At 39.4% G+C, this 16,538-nt stretch overlaps 1 protein-coding gene across 1 annotated transcript in view; it reads left to right on the top strand.

Annotated features, from left to right (window-relative positions):
* Positions 1-329: 329 nt before the first annotated feature.
* Positions 330-16,538, top strand: part of NCKAP5 (NCK associated protein 5) — a 674,947-nt gene continuing 658,738 nt past the window's right edge. Inside the window, exon 1 of the mRNA XM_070957028.1 lies at positions 330-409. The gene's annotated coding sequence lies outside the window, so the exon portion shown is untranslated. The remainder of the gene's footprint in view (positions 410-16,538) is intronic.

Consider the following 16,538-nt stretch of genomic DNA (forward strand, 5'->3'; position numbering starts at 1 on the left):
CACATGGCTGTTATTATTTTTGTCCAAGGGGGTGGAATCTCTGCGCGGCGCCTGTGTGCAGTCAGAAACTCAGATGACATGTTGGGCACCACCTTAAAAGAGACAAAGGCAGGAGTGTTGGTCCCAGTGTCAGTTTTCGGCTCTTGGTTCTTTAAACCATGTGCGTTTGGCTGCCAGCCCTCGGTGGAGCTGCATACAAATATTGACAGAACACAGTGGCATTTGTTAAGCTGCATCTTGGGAAGTGAGTGATTAAAAGTCTAGAGGAAGATCTTAGCATTTCAGAACTTCCCTTCTCTCTCCCCCTCTCCTTCTCTCCCCCTCATCTTCACGGCTTTCACAGAGTGAAAGTGAAAATGCTGAGCTTAGCCAAACAGGAGCACTGACCTTTTCCTCTGGCTTGTTCTAGGTAAGGTCTGATTTCTTTGCCTTCTTCTTCTTCTTTTTGCCACGTGTTTTAAATCTCTTTATAGAAGAGGAACTTTTAAAACAAAGGAGGGGGGAAGGTGCGATGGTGGTGAAAGGAAGTATTAATGTTTGCAATTTAATCTGAGAAGTGATGAGATTATCTTGAGCCAAGAGAGAGAGAGAGATGATGATATGTGTCAGAAACTGTGCACCATCCAACATTAACCTTACCTTTCCAAAGTCCCATTCTTAGGGGTTGAGAAGTTCAGGAATCTGAAAGATATTTGAAAGATACCTTTTGACCCAGTAATGAAAACTTGTGAAATTCCCTTTGGATCTCCTCCGAATGGTCCTCAGCTGAGATTCTGAAGTTTATTGCCTGGTTTTACTTGTGAAACTTTTATTGTTCCATCTGAGTAGTTAATCACTGTTTTAGTTTTAATGCCTGCTAAAGGCTTCAGAAAAACCTGTTTGACCTAAGGTTATTATTTAACTTGAATGGCTTTTGGATAGGGAAATATTTTCCTTATGACATATGGTACGGTGAAAATAAAATCCCATGATGGAATGACAGTATGGGATATTAAGTAACTTCCATAACATAACTGAATATGCTATTTATGTTTTTTTAAGTGATAGGTTAAAAATTGCAATATTTGGTGAGTTTATTAATATTTCTTCCGTGTAGAAACCTTATTGTAAGTCGTGGAGTTTCTTGTAAGAGTAAGCGAGACGCTTTCATGTGAAGGGATTATGTTACCACAAGGGCAATTTGTGTAAACGTGCCTTGTCAATCTGTAATGTCCAAGTACCATTCAGTTTACACCAACCTGAAACATTTAAGAAACCTTTTGCCAGAATAAATTCTGGCACTCCGCAAAATAATATTTTTAAAAACAATTTTCCAACCAACTTCAACATGCAAGTTCAACTGTTTCTTTATCCTTTGATGTATTTTGGAAAATGTACAAATGCTAGCTTAACTATTAAAATCTGCAGTTGGAGGACTGGAATGCTGTAAGCTTTCTTTTGACTGAATGTCATTTATTCATGAAGCTAGTTCAATCTGGTTCAATGGAACAGCTTGTTTCAGTCAGTACTATGCATCATTACTGTGAAATGAAACTGGTTTTGTAGCAAATGGTTATCAGCATAGGCTGTCCACTTAATGCTGAGTGATAGGAACATAGAGCAAAATACCAATAAACAGAAAAACATGTGGGAATATTACCCTTAAGGATTTGCCAAAAATGTACAAACACCACCCCTCTCTCTCACACACATATCAACATAAACAGATACGAAATGGGATTATGGTGTTCTAACACCCAGTCGTGCTCTGCCAAGAAGCAGAGTGGAGATATTATCTACATTTCTCTCTATTTTCCTATTTTTATCTTCATAATGCTTCCGTGATATAATTGTAGTGTGTTTTTTTTTTATGGTCTACAGTCATCAGGTGAGTTTCAAAGCTGTGAAACTGAATTTGCTTATTCAAGCAGGACAGTCTGTTCATAAAATCTGGATGAGTGACATATGGACTGCTACATAGCATGGACAATGATGTGGGACAGTCAGAGATTAGAAGACAACTAGAACATTGTGATTTGTTACTTATTCCTACACTATGTTGGTAGCTCTTAAAAAAAAAAAAGATGAAGACCTCTTTCCTTTTAGCTTGAGGAATCCTAGATGATACTCTGAATTCAGTGATATAAAGGCCTTAGTTCCTGAGAATTATGTAATATTATGTCAAATAATGTTCATATCTTCCTTAATCAATAAAGACCACACAATGGTGGATGGACAAATTAGGGGCACCGTCTTCATCTCAATAAATGAACAATCTGCTAATTTCCAGCAGAGCTAAATTAAAAAATGTCATGTCAAAGGACAGCTGAAAGGAGGTACTGTTCCAGAGGGATTTGTGAGGTTTGTGCAGGAAAACCATTAAAAAAGCCAAATGCCTCAAGCATGGCTCATTTATTTCAATATATTTGCTGGAAATTCTTTTTATTGGAAGATTGCTGATTCCCCCTCCCCGCCGAAAAATGTAGCTGCATTGCACTCTAAAGAGCTCATTGACAGTTAGGAAAGAAGCTTAGTAGATAGACACTGAGTTTCTTTGAAGGCAGAATGATTCAGTCTAGGGAACAAAATATTAAACATCCACCCTCCCTTCTGCCCAGTTTATGGGAAATGTACAGGACTTTGGCTATACTGATTATAGAACAGTGGCTACCTTTTACTACATGTGAATATCATATAAAATGATATTAGACGTCCTGATCATCTTCTCATATTGGACCACTTCCTCAGTTCCTTGTTACTGACCATGCTGGTTGGGAGCAAAGTTCAAAACATCTGGAATGTATCAGGTTGCCTTCCCTCACATTAGAACAATGATGGACACTCCTTTTTGCAGATTGCAAAGGGCTGCAAGACAATCCAAAATATGACACATCATCTTGGGTCATGAGTATAAGTTGCAATAAAGCAGTAGAAGCTTGTGTCTTTGCTAGACTAGGAAACAAATAGGTTACAGAGCAGGGAGGTAATGCTAAGCTTTAAGGCACCCAAGTTAGTGCACCTTCAATCTGTGGGAAAAAATTAAAGGATACAATTCTAAAAACCTAAAGAAAAAAAAAGAAAAGCAAAAACTTTGATAGGAGTTTCAAAAGTATAAGTTAAAATACTGGTGGTGGCCGCCTGGGAAAGGGCGGCCGCTGGAGCTTTGGACCGCGTCATGCCTTTGCGGCCTCTGACCCGATGCCGATCTCAATTGGCTCCTTGGTTCTCCGAGGAGCTGAGAGAGATGAAGCGTCGGAAAAGACGCCTAGAGAGCATTTGGAGGACTAGTCAATCCGATTCCGACCGGACACAGGTGAGGTCTTATATCAAGACCTACCTAGTGGCGATAAAAGCGGCAAAATCTAACCATTTTTCCGCTCTTATCGCATCTGCAGAGAACCGCCCAGCTGCCCTGTTTAGGGTGACCCACTCCCTTCTTCAGGGGGGAGTGTGGGAAGATCCCTTGCAGGGTCATGCTGAGGATTTTGTGCAATTCCTGCATGATAAAGTCGCTCGGATTCGGGATGGCTTGGACTCAGATTGGATGAGTCCATGGGAGGAGACGAGGGCAGGTCTTGAGAATGTTATCTGGGAGGAGTTTGATCCTGTGGCTCCCAAGGATGTGGACAGGGTTCTGGGTAAGATTAGTGCCGCCACATGTTTATTGGACCCGTGTCCCTCCTGGTTGGTACTGGCCTCCCGGGAGGTTACACGAGGCTGGCTCCAGGGGATTATAACTGCTTCTTTGAGCGAGGGTGCCTTTCCTGCCGCCTTGAAAGAGGCGGTAGTGAGGCCCCTCCTCAAGAAGCCTTCCCTGGACCCGGCTGAATTAGCCAACTATCGTCCGGTCTCCAACCTTCATTTTGTGGCGAAGGTTGTTGAGAGCGTGGTGGCACGACAGCTTCCCCGACACCTGGATGAAGCTATCTATCTGGACCCGTGCCAGTCGGGCTTCAGGCAGGGGCACGGCACAGAAACGGCATTGGTCGCGTTGGTGGATGATCTCTGGAGGGCTCGGAACAGGGGTTGTTCCTCTGTCCTAGTCCTATTAGATCTCTCAGCGGCTTTTGATACCATCGACCATGGTATCATGCTGTGGCGGTTGAGGGGGTTGGGAATAGGGGGCACCGTTCTGCGGTGGTTCTCCTCCTTCCTCTCCGACTGCTCGCAGTTTGTGTTGGCAGGGGGACAGAGGTCGACCTCGAGGCATCTCGCATGGGGAGTGCCGCAAGGGTCGGTCCTCTCGCCCCTCCTGTTCAACATTTATGTGAAGCCGCTGGGTGAGATCATCCGTGGTTTTGGGGTGAAGTATCACCTGTACGCTGACGACACTCAGCTGTACATCTCCATCCCAGACCACCCCAACGATGCCCTTGATGTGATGTCTCGCTGCCTGGAGGCCATGCGGGTCTGGATGGGGAGGAACAGGCTCAGACTCAACCCTTCCAAGACCGAGTGGTTGTGGCTTCTGGCGTCCCGATATAGTCAGCAGGTGCCATCGCTGACTATTGGGGGTGAATCTTTGCCCCCCACAGAGAGGGCTCGCAATCTGGGTGTCCTCCTGGACGCACGGCTGTCTTTAGAAGAACATATGACGGCCGTGGCCAGGGGGGCCTTTTATCAGGTCCGCCTGACTCACCAGTTGCAGCCCTTTCTGGATCGGGACGCCCTGCGCACAGTCACTCATGCCCTTGTTGCCTCCCGGTTGGATTACTGCAATGCTCTCTACATGGGACTCCCCTTGAAGAGCACTCGGAGGCTCCAACTGGTCCAGAATGCGGCCGCGCGGGTGGTTATGGGTGCAACCCGTTGCGCCCACGTGACTGCGCGAGCTGCACTGGCTCCCAGTGGTCTTCCGGGTGCGATTCAAGGTGTTGGTCACCACCTTTAAAGCGCTCCATGGCATAGGACCCGGGTACCTTCGAGACCGTCTTCTGCCACCAATAGCCTCCCACAGGCCAGTCCGCTCCCACAGAGAGGGTCTCCTCAGGGTGCCATCGGCCAAGTCATGTCGGCTGGCGACACCCAGGGGGAGGGCCTTCTCTGTGGGAGCCCCAGCCCTGTGGAATGAACTGCCCCCGGAAATTTGTAAGATTTCTGACCTCCGGGTATTTCGCTGCGCACTCAAGACCCTATTGTTCCGCCAGGCTGCGTTAGCAACATAATTTTAAATTGGATGTTTTAAATTTTTGGGGTTTTAAATTAAGCCAAATTTATTTAATACTTTTAAATTATTTTAAATTGATGTTTATTCTGTTTTTAAATAGGCTGTACACCGCCCTGAGTCCTTCAGGAGAAGGGCGGTATAGAAATAAAATTATTATTATTATTATTATTATTATTATTATTATTATTATTATTATTATTATTATTATTATTATTATTATTATTAAAATGGACTAAGGGGACAGTTAAATTGGAGTTTTGCCTTATTTAAAATACTTTTGAATTAATTATAGAAATAATACAAAACACTCTGGGAAAGAGAATTGTTTAAACTTGCTAAAGAGGATGATTGGCTGACTTTGTTAAACAAAGAGATTAAGTGGGGTAAAGAAGGAAATAGGAAGTTGTGAATGGTCATGTGATGACAGAAGTACAGGATGCTGAAAGGATTAAAGAGTTACAGAGGAAAAACAGCTTTTATTTATTTCTCCTTTTTGGATTTCAGTTTAGGAAAAAAAGAAAAATGGCTACTACTAATAAGGCAGCAAAAGTTACAGAAGGGAGGATAGGATCATCTAAAGAAGGACATCAAATACATTAGAGACTTTACAAATGATGTTTGAAGAATTAGGGAAGAGTGTTACTGCATCATTGTCTGCATCAATGTACAGTAGGCATCTGTTAGAAGAGACTTGGATACTATCAAAAAGAGAATCGAGTACAGATTTACAAATATGGAAGTAAGCATGAATAAGCAACTGGGAGAATCAGGAGAGATTAAACAAATCAAAGAAAATTTTTGGGAAAGTAATATAGTAAAACAAATAGATGGAAAAGGATTTTGACAATGTGGCTGTATTGGAATTAAGAGTCAAAGAATTTTGTTTGAGACTGAGAGCGATTCAAGAGGAACTTGATGAAGATATTTGTAGACTCTCTTTGAGAAAGCCAAACTTGTATCTGTTAGAATTTGGGCAGTGCAAATCTTTGAAACTGGTGTTTTGGAATCGGCAGGAAGAAGTTGAAGAGCTCAGTTGATCTTCTCTTTACATTACCTTTTTTTTTTAAAGTTTTATTATTTTATTATGACACAATATGACAAACACATAACATACAACATATAAATATATCCTCTTTTTAACACATGTTTCTTAGTAGTCTTCTTTCCTTTCTATACCTTTCCCCCCATATCTCTCATATTATTTCATTTTCTTCATTGTCCCCTTTTTCTTTGGTTACATTGTATTTTCTAACCCTAGTAACCTTAATTTTATACATTTCTATATATTTATAATATACATATTTTACATTTTATATTCTCCCCTGTTTATGTTATTTTTAATTTTTTTACATTATCTTTACTTGGCAAGGTGTTTGCCTCCATCCAGTCTGAGAGTCTGGGCTTCTCCCATCACAAGCACCATCTTTCTGTGAAAGGACTACTGTAGCTGGGGTTGCTTTGATACACTGTCATCTGGAATTGAGGAAGGTTGGAGAATGTGGGCAAAGAGAAGAAAAGGAGATAAAAAGACAGTTCAACATTGAATGACCAGTTCATGTGATTTGGAATGATCTAACTCAGTGATGGCGAACCTTTTTTTCCTCAGGTGTCGAAAGTGCACACCGACACCCATAATGGAATGTCCTCTGTAGGCCCCACCCCCTGCGCATGCACACATAACACTTGTGCACGCTCCCCTGCTCCCTGTGCATGCGCATGCGGCCCCCTGCACTCCCGCACTCCCCACGCATGCATGTGAGACCCCCGCTTTGGTGCTAGCAGGCCTCCCTGAAGCCTCCTGGAACCAAAAATGGGGCACGGGGGTGCTGCACCCCCCCACCCCCTGCGCATGCGTGCACAACCCTCCACTCCCCTGCGCATGCGCACATGTCTCCCAGTAGAGACCCGAAAATCAGCTGGCCGGCAGGAGGTGCACGGGCATGCGTGGTGGAGCTGACCTGGCGTCGGCTCGCGTGCCCGCAGAGATGGCTCCATGTGCCACCTGTGGCATGCATGCCATAGATTAGCCATCACGGATCTAACTAGTTAAGAACTAAAAACTATAACCCAAGAACATACCGTAATAGCATGTGGCTAGAGAGAAGGAAAGGAAACATAACTAAAAATTGTTTACATTCTTCTCTATTCTGTCTTCACCACACACATATATTCTTTTATTCTTTAAATCCTCATCTCTCTCTTTATGAGGATCTCATCAGTTCCATCCAACTTTGGCTTCCTTAGTCTTGCCTTTTCTTTTGACCTTTTCCCTCTTACTTCATCTATTTGTTTTGCCATTTAATTGTTTTTCATTCTTTCTATGTGACCAAATACCCACAACATAGTTATTTCATACCAGTCAACATTTGTGTATTTATTCCACTTTCATTCATCACCCATTCTTTCCTGATTCACTTTCCTAATGCAACCTGCAGTTTTAGGAAGACCTTTTTCTTGGTCCTCAATATGAGAAGGATTAAATTCTCCTGTTTGTGTTTTACTATCACTATTCGGCAGGTGTTCCCAGAGCTGCTAGTTATTTACAATGTTACTAAGGACATAAATTGCATTTATATTATTTTAGAGTTTGTTGTGATGATGGAATTCCATCTGGAAATGAACATCAAATCAATGGCTGTGTTTAGAATAATTATATTAACCACCAGAGTTATTCAGTTGAGATTGGATTAGAAGTAAAGAAACAAAGAAATGCCACAATTTTTCATATGTCACCACACTTCAATTTTTGATGCTTTTTTTAGCTAATCATAAATTGTAATATTTTTTCAGTCAAAACAATTTTCAGTTTGCATTTCCACAGACAGGGTTTTTTTTTTTTGCTGTATTTTTTAATTAATATTATAAATCTGTAGTGAAAAGCTGGAAATGTGAGAGGTTTTTTTTTAAAATAAAATCAGGAAGCTTGTTCGGAATCTCTGTTTTCATAATAACAAAGCAATATTTTGCACTTCACTTTTTCAAACCTATGATTTATAGCATGAGTGAGGACTGGGATTTTTATTTTTACATGCTTAACCTTGCTGCTTATCCTGTTTTTTACCCCTTGACTTACCCCTTGCCTTATTCCATACAGTATACAGTACTGTGCATTTTGATAAGTTTGCAACCAGAGGGAAATCAATGAGCAAGTACAAATTCAAATCTATACCAAGGAAATAATGAGATCTATTTGGGGACAAACTTTAGACACTGTATCACAGAATCAATCCAAATAACCTGTTTAAGTGGTGGCAGATTGTAAAATGTTTCACAATTCAACTTCATTTATGTGCTGAAAACATTGGCTGTAGGAAGTTTCACTGACTACCATGGGACTCATATTGATAGAATTGCACTGCTGTCTTTAGTAATGGAAGTTTTAAACCTTTCTATCAAGACAATATGCCTTTTCATAGTACAACTTTAACTGGATTGAGTGGGAGAAGCCATAGTTACATACATTTATGTACAAGATGCTTTAATACATTGTGATTTGTGTTTTTAGTAACCCAACTACAAACATCATAGTGTCTTGGGTGTTGATCACGGTTTCAAAATCCTAACCCGAATGGGAATTTTTATTTTGCTGGGACTCACTAACATTTGTTTTGGCAATAATTTTCTGCTTCTTTCATATGAATCATTTCTTTGGGTTAGTTAGTATAGTGACTACCCCTGGCAGATTTTTAAAAGAAAAATACCCTACCGGCCAAGTTGATTTGCTAAGATCATTCTTTGTATACCCTTTCAGACATGGCAGTTATAGTGGCTAATTTTAATGGAATAATCAGAAATGTCCCAAACATATTTTAAAAATGCTCTTGAAATATAAAAACTAGACAAGAAAAGAAACACGGGGAAGAGTGAGAAATCATCACTGTTATTCTTGCAACTATCTATCTATCTATCTATCTATCTATCTATCTATCTATCTATCTATCTATCTATCAAACATCTCTCTCTCTCTCTCTCTCTTCTATCTCTATCTATCATTTATCATCTATCATCAATCTCTATTTCTATCATCTATTTCAAACTAGGCATGCTATATGTGATATCTATCACATGAACACATAATTAATTTGAATGAAACCATGTTCATTCATTTCATTCCTGGGCAATCATTTCTTCAATCTTCCCTCCCAGTCACTAAAAATTTAGAGTAGAACTTTGTATTCACTGAATCTTGGACCTTATGTAATTGGAATAGGAACTCCTCTTTTTACTTATAATAGTGTGTGTATGTGTGTGTGCATATAGACATCTATACATGTATATTAATGTGGAAATATAGCAATATACATGAGTACTACATATGTCTCTGTGTGTGTGTGTGTGCGTGCACCCAAACAGACATATGAATATGAATTCCATCAATCTCTATTAAATGCACAAAGAGGACAGGAAAGCTGTGAGGACATATTTTGTTTTAAAACATATTGGTCGTATGTTTTATTGCTAAAACATATTCCATGCTCAGTTGCATTAGGGAAGGCTCTTGTGAGAATATGACCTTTGTCTGGTCTTTCTTGGAATCAGTGGAAAATTTTTGTTGGAATGTTCTGTTTATGACCAAGCAATTCTGAGCACATGTAAATAATTCAGAAAGCCAAAGGTTGACAATGAACCTTACATTCATCAAAGTAGGGCAATTTCGTGCTCTCTTCCAAGAATCCATATTTCAAGAGCTCAGTATTACATCTGGATGTGGGAGATACCACTTCAAATCTCTTTCTTAGCCTTGAACTTTATCAGATGACCTTGGGCTAATAACACTCCCTTGTTCCTCCCAACATCACCAGGTTGCCAGTGGATGAATAAAAATCATGAGGAAAATTGAAACCTGCAATAAAAAAAATTATAATGTTGCAGAGTTGTGTGTATCTAGAGGAACATAAAAGGGAAAGGAATGGTGTGAAAATCGGCAGAGAAGTTGTACATAAATAGCAAATGGTCTTTGCTATTTTTTTTAAAATCAGCACTTCAGTAAAATAAATCAAAAGCTTTCCATTTATGAATTCTGAAGTTTGGAAAGGGTTGATCTATAGGGTAAGGAAGGCTTAAAATCTAGTGTGCTTCAAATATTTTGGATTACAAGTCCAAACACTGCTTTGTTTGAGAATGTTATATGCAGTCCATCTTCCCTAAAACTCTCAGATCAGAGAGATATGGATGTTATGTGCAGAATGAGAAAAGTAGGTTTAACTGATTCTGCTTAAAACACTAGGAAGATAGTGCTACAGATAATAAAATTATACAAAATATGTATGGGGACAGAATTTGCAGCATAATATTGTGACATTTATTTCATCCCTTGTACTTTTGTGGATGCCTTCAATAGATTTTGTATAGTTTTGGTTTGGTATGCTATGTCAACTCAGCTATGATCATTTTTAAACCATACTTTTTGGCATCTTAGCAAACTATGAAATTGTGAAACTAATCATTTAAAGTTTTATATGAATATATATATATGTATATATATAAAATTTATATTTTGCTGATAAAGAAATAAAGGAAGACTAGTACAGATCTATTTTCAGCTATTTAGCTCTCATACCCTCTCATACCCATACCCTTACTCGGATTTGAATCCAATCTAGCTTGAAATAGATCTATACTAATCTCCCTTTATTTCTTTATCAGCGAAATATAAATTTGGTATAAAAATGGTTTGTCATGAATGCAACTTCTTGAGGGCTCCTGGATTGGAGCTGAACGGCGAAAGGGAGCAGAATGCTCCCTCCCACATGTTGGGGTAGACTAGGTGCCTCGATAGAAAAACAACCAAGTTGGCAAATCTTTTCAAGTTAAGACAAATATCTTCCAACACATTATATCAAATTAGGAAATATTAATCTCTATGTTTGCTATTAGATTTTTTATTTTATAGGGTTTTTTAATCTGGCAAATTAATTGTGTGCATGAATTCATTCCAAAGAATGTCCATGTAGTTTCACTTGAAATTGAATGTAGAACTTTGACCTTATAAAGGTATAATCCACATTCAGTTTCTTTTTTATCTGCAGAAATATTATCTGTGTCAGCATTCTAGCTACATAATAGTTTTCCTATCTTAAGAAAAACACCGCTACTAACAATGAAAAGGAAGAATGATTGAAATAACAAGAAAAACTAACTTATTGTGAAGCTGAAATCAGTAGGCGCTATAATCACAAGTATTTATTTTTGCTACATTATCATGGTATCAAGGATCCAGAGCTAACTGTACTGTGTACCGTGATAGAATTCAAATCATAAAAAGGGAGACCTGGTCTGAATTACATGGTAGTGATAAATTAATGAAGTGATCAATGATTAACTAAAGCGCATATAATATCTATATATACTTCACAAGGTTGGGTAGTTTAAAGGAATAATCAGATAAACTGTTACAGCTGCCAAGAAAAAATAATAAAAAGAGCAGGCAAGATATTAATAGCCTTGAACTATTGCCATGGTTAAATGCAATAATTTATAGCAGGTGGGGAAATCTGCTGCTCTCAAAATGTTGCCAAAAGTCAGTTCGGTTAATGAATGGGAACACTGGGCCCTTTAGTCTTACAACTGAGTCTAAAGGCTCAATGATTATCTTAAAGCTCACCTCACCGGACTCTAATGTGCTGCCTTATCAAATAATGCTAAGTAAGTCTGTAGCCTAGCTGACACCTAGATTTTTGTGGCATACAGTATCTGGGCCTTAACTTCATCCTAGAATTACGGAAAGTATAATTTCCTAACTCTTCAGTCTCTTTCTACTCAGCAGTGGAAATTATTTCTCCTTTAAACTTGAGCGCTCATGTAGGATAAACTGGCATTTAACTCTACTCACATAGCAGTAATTAATGTTGATGAATGAGATGCTATAGCTGTGAAAGGCCTTGGCAAGCCTGCCACGTAGCTGTGGTTTGCTAAATGCTACCTATGCTGCTGTAATGGAATTACTGCTTTCTAAAACATTAGTGCTTTCTCTTATCCAAGAGACCACCATTATCTTCTAGAGCCAAAGAGGTCTTTCCTCTTCCTTCTCCTGTATTCTACACGCAGAAGGATGATTGGTTGAAGAGCTACAGCTTTATGCTAGCCACAAAAATAGAATAGAATAGAATTCTTTATTAGCCAAATGTGATTGGACACATTAGGAATTTGTCTCAAGTGCATAAGTTCTTAGAGTACATACAAGCCACAAGTGATAAATCATGATCAGCATAATAAAATACAATCATCATAAAACATAAGATACAAACTCAGTGACAGTCATAGAATACTAAACAAGTAAACAACATAAATCATGAGATACAAACAATAAAATTATAGTCATAAGAAGCTAAGGAAACAGGTAATAGGAAAGATGAAAAGAGGAAAGGGATAAAAGGCAATGGAGCCCAACTAGGTGGTTTGACATCCTAAGGCAGAGACAGTGATGTGAGAATTAGTTGTTTAGCAGAGTGATAGCATGGAGGGAAAAACTGTCTTTGTGTCTGGTTGTTTTAGCATGCAATGCCCCACAGCCGTGATGGCGAACCTATGGCACGGGTGCCACAGGTGGCATGCGGAGCCATATTGGTGGGCACGCGAGTTCAGCTCCGGCATGCATGTGTGCACCAGCCAGCTGATTTTCGGGCTTTCTGGGCCCACCAGAAGTCAGGAAACACACTGTTTCCGGTCTCTGGAGGGCCTCTGGAGAATGGTGGTGGGGAAGACCGTTTTTGCTCTCCCCAGGCTCCTAGAAAGGCTCTGGATCCTGGGGAGAGCAAAAAACAGGTCTACCGGGCCCACTGTGCCATCACGTGCCAAAAGCGGGGGGGAGCATGGGGGGGGAGGGCGGGGGTGGGGCGCATAGAATTATGGATGTGGGCACGCGTGTGTGTGACCCCACCATGCTCCCACCGCTTTTGGCACGTGATGGCAAAAAGGTTAGCCATCACTGCCCTATAGCATCATCTTGAGGGAAGAAGTTGAAACAGTTTGTGTCCGGGATGTGAGACGGCTATAGATATTTTCACAGCCCTCTTTCTGGCTCATGCACAACATATAGTATTTTTACAGAGGATATTCTGATCATGCCCTCTTCATTAGCAACACTGAATATCCTTTTCACAGAGGATATTCTGATCATGACCTCTTCATTGGCAACACTGAAATTGGATTTTGAGCTACATTGGGATGAAAGAGACGAGCAGAAATGTAGGCCGTATCAGGGATATGGTTGCGTATCACTGCTGACTGGCATGACAGATATAATTTTGTCAAGATTGTCTATCAATAACTGCTTCTTCGAATATCCGTAAGTTCCTGCTTATGCCATCAATGATAATATCTAGCCAACTTGTCTTCTATTGGAGCTCTTTTTCATTTGTCTCCAAGAAATCCTCTCTGGTTCCTTCAGCCCTACTACATTTTTCTTGTTAACCAGCATGGTCCAATCTAGCTCAGACATGTAGCCCTCTCCTCTTTCATTTTATTTTCTTTTTTCTTTTTTTGACTTAGCTATGTGCCAGTAGGAATGACAGGCCATGAATAAAACAGGATTAATAGGCGGGACAAGTCTGGATTGAATTCAATGCTCACTCATTTCTTTCTTTGCATAAGGGGGAGAAATGAGAATAGCTTAGTCCTGGAGCAAAAATTTTTTGTGGCAGTTATGTGTAACCTTTTTGTGACAGTTGTATTTTACTCATTTAAAAAAAAAATAAAAAAGACATGCTATTGGAACTTGGCCATTTATTGCCAAATAATCTTAGATTCCAGTGCTTTAGATTCCAGTGTTTTATATTCCCATTATGCGGTCTACATCACCCTAGACAAAGAGCCATCACCTAATTTACTATGTAGGAATTAATCTTGCAATTATAAATTATTTCATATAGCCATTATAAATATAAATATCCTACAGGCTATATGATATACCTTGAAAAATACTGTGCGGGTAGCTCTCACTTAATCCCACAAACATGTGGACATCATTTGTGCGCTTCGCTGCCGGTTTCTGACAATCAGAATCATTGGGGAACCTGCCAGTAAAATTGCAAGTCTCAATCACATGTTGTCTCTCTTAATCACATGGATGGTTCACTTAATGACCATCAAAGTGAGGGTGTAAGTCTGTCGTGGTGATGTGATCTCTTGCTTAATGACCACATTGTTTATGACACAAGTTGCCAGTCTCAACTGTGGTAGTTAAGCAAGAATTACCTGTACTATATTTTATATCACGGATATAAAACTTTCATCAACTTTAGGACTGGAATGGGCTTTGTCCAGCATGTTAAGAGCCACAAACTAAAAATAGATGAAGTCAAAATCCACAGTGTACTTTTCGCATCCCAGCTCCATATGATATTGACAATTATGTCAAAGTTCCTACTAATGTTAATGTTACAAGTTCCTTGAATTGAAAACAGGAGAATGAAAACTGATGCCCAGAGATATTTTAAACTCCTGAATTTTTTTGGAATGGGTGATGTTGTTGAAAAGTAAAATCCAAAACATCTGGAGGATTCCAATAATTGATTTTAGATTGCAGTTGATGTTGAACTCATGAAAATTAGTGGTCTATTAGTAAGGGATTAGATTTTAAGAGCTATAAGTAAATCTTGTTTCATTTCAGTCACGTCTTATGTGTATATATACACTGAGGTGAAAACTATAATGATGCATGTATGAAGCAGGTTGTGGATGTGATGGAATCACAAAGAATGGTTTGCAAGGATGAAAAACAACAGAGAGTGATAGTAAGTTTGATGTAACTAATTTTAGCTATGCTTTCTTTTTTATCTCTTCCTTTAATTTCCTTAGCTGCTATTTCCTTCCTTTCCAAGCTGCTATTTCTTACTTACTTTCAGTGCTGAATATACCACTGTTTATCCCTAAAAAGAACAGTGTGATGGGAATATATGTATGTCTATATGGTTTAAATTTATTTTTTATTTTATTTATTTGTATCCTGCCATTATTATTCTTACAAATAACTCAAGGTGGTGAACATATCCAACACAATTTCATCCTCCTATTGTCCCCATCACAACAACCCTGTGAGGTGAATTGGGCAGAGAGAGCAACTGGTCACACAAATCATCCAGCTGTATTTCAAGGCAGGGCTTGAACTCATGATCTCCTGCTTTCTACCCTGGTGCCTTAACCACTAGAATAAACTGGCTATCACATGCATATTTGCATCCATTCATGTAGTTTGGATCCAGATTGATGGGCAGTCTTATTAGCCAATCCCCAGCACCTTACACAAAGAATATTTGCTTTATTAAAACAACCTACACTTTAGAGTTCCAGAACAATTAGAACATAGAATACTACAATAGAGTTGGGAGGGACCTTGGAGGTCTTCTAGTCCAAATCCCTGTTCAAGTAGCAGACCCCCATATCGTTTCAAACAAATGGTTGTCCAGTCTCTTTTTGAAAGCCTCCAGTGATGGAGCGCCCACAACTTCTGAAGGCAAGTTATTCCATTGATTGCTCTCAACCATTAGGAATTTTCTTCTTAGTTCTAGGTTACTTCTCTCTCTTTTTAGTTTCTATCCATTGTTTCGCCTTTTGGTGCTTTGGAAAGAAAGCTGACCCCCTCGTCTTTGTAGGAACCCTTCAAATATTGGAACACTGCTATCATGCCACCCCTAGTCCTTTTCATTAGACTTCATTAGTTGCTATGTTAATATTTTTTTTATCAATCAATACTTTGGGGGTGGCGAAGAAGATTGGAGTGGGCATACAGGAGTTAACTGGGAAAAAGCCTTTTCTCTGACATTACCATATTATTTCCTCTCTCCCTTTGTAAATGGGCCAGATGATTCATGAACTTTCCAATATGTTTCTGCAAATGAGGCCAAAGTGCAGAGAAAGATTGCTTCCTATTTATGTCAATAGATTTGGCAGCAACAGCCAACAGGAAAAAAAAAAAGAATAATAGTAGTAGTAATCATAAAGATTGTTGCCAAACCAGTAGCATCCGAGTTACCGGAAGCCCATTACAACCTGTTATCTATTTTCATGTGTTCCATTCTAATAAAAAAGGCTCTGAATTTATGTGCTGGCTCTATATAGGATAGGAGAAAGCAAGAAACAGCTGCTGTAAGGTTTGCTTTGAATAATTAAATTACCGGTATCCAGAGATGGAGCAGGACATAAACATCTTCCCTGCCTTCTGCTTACTCAATTTCTTCAGCACCAATTAGGCATTATAGATTGAGCAATTTTCTAAGATTTGGTAAGTTAAAGAGAAAAACAAGCTTCATAACACTTGAGAGAGATGGGGGGTCTAGACACATGAAATATAAACAAACGAACAAATGTAGTCCTCAATTTACAACCATTCGTTTAGTGATTGTTTGAAGTTACAAAAGTGATTTATGACTCAGTGGGTTTTTTTTTTTTTTTG

This window comes from Pituophis catenifer, unplaced genomic scaffold (genome assembly GCF_029215685.1).
Source record: "Pituophis catenifer annectens isolate HBS135680 unplaced genomic scaffold, rPitCat1.0.hap2 SCAF_1, whole genome shotgun sequence".
Taxonomy (NCBI): domain Eukaryota; kingdom Metazoa; phylum Chordata; class Lepidosauria; order Squamata; family Colubridae; genus Pituophis; species Pituophis catenifer.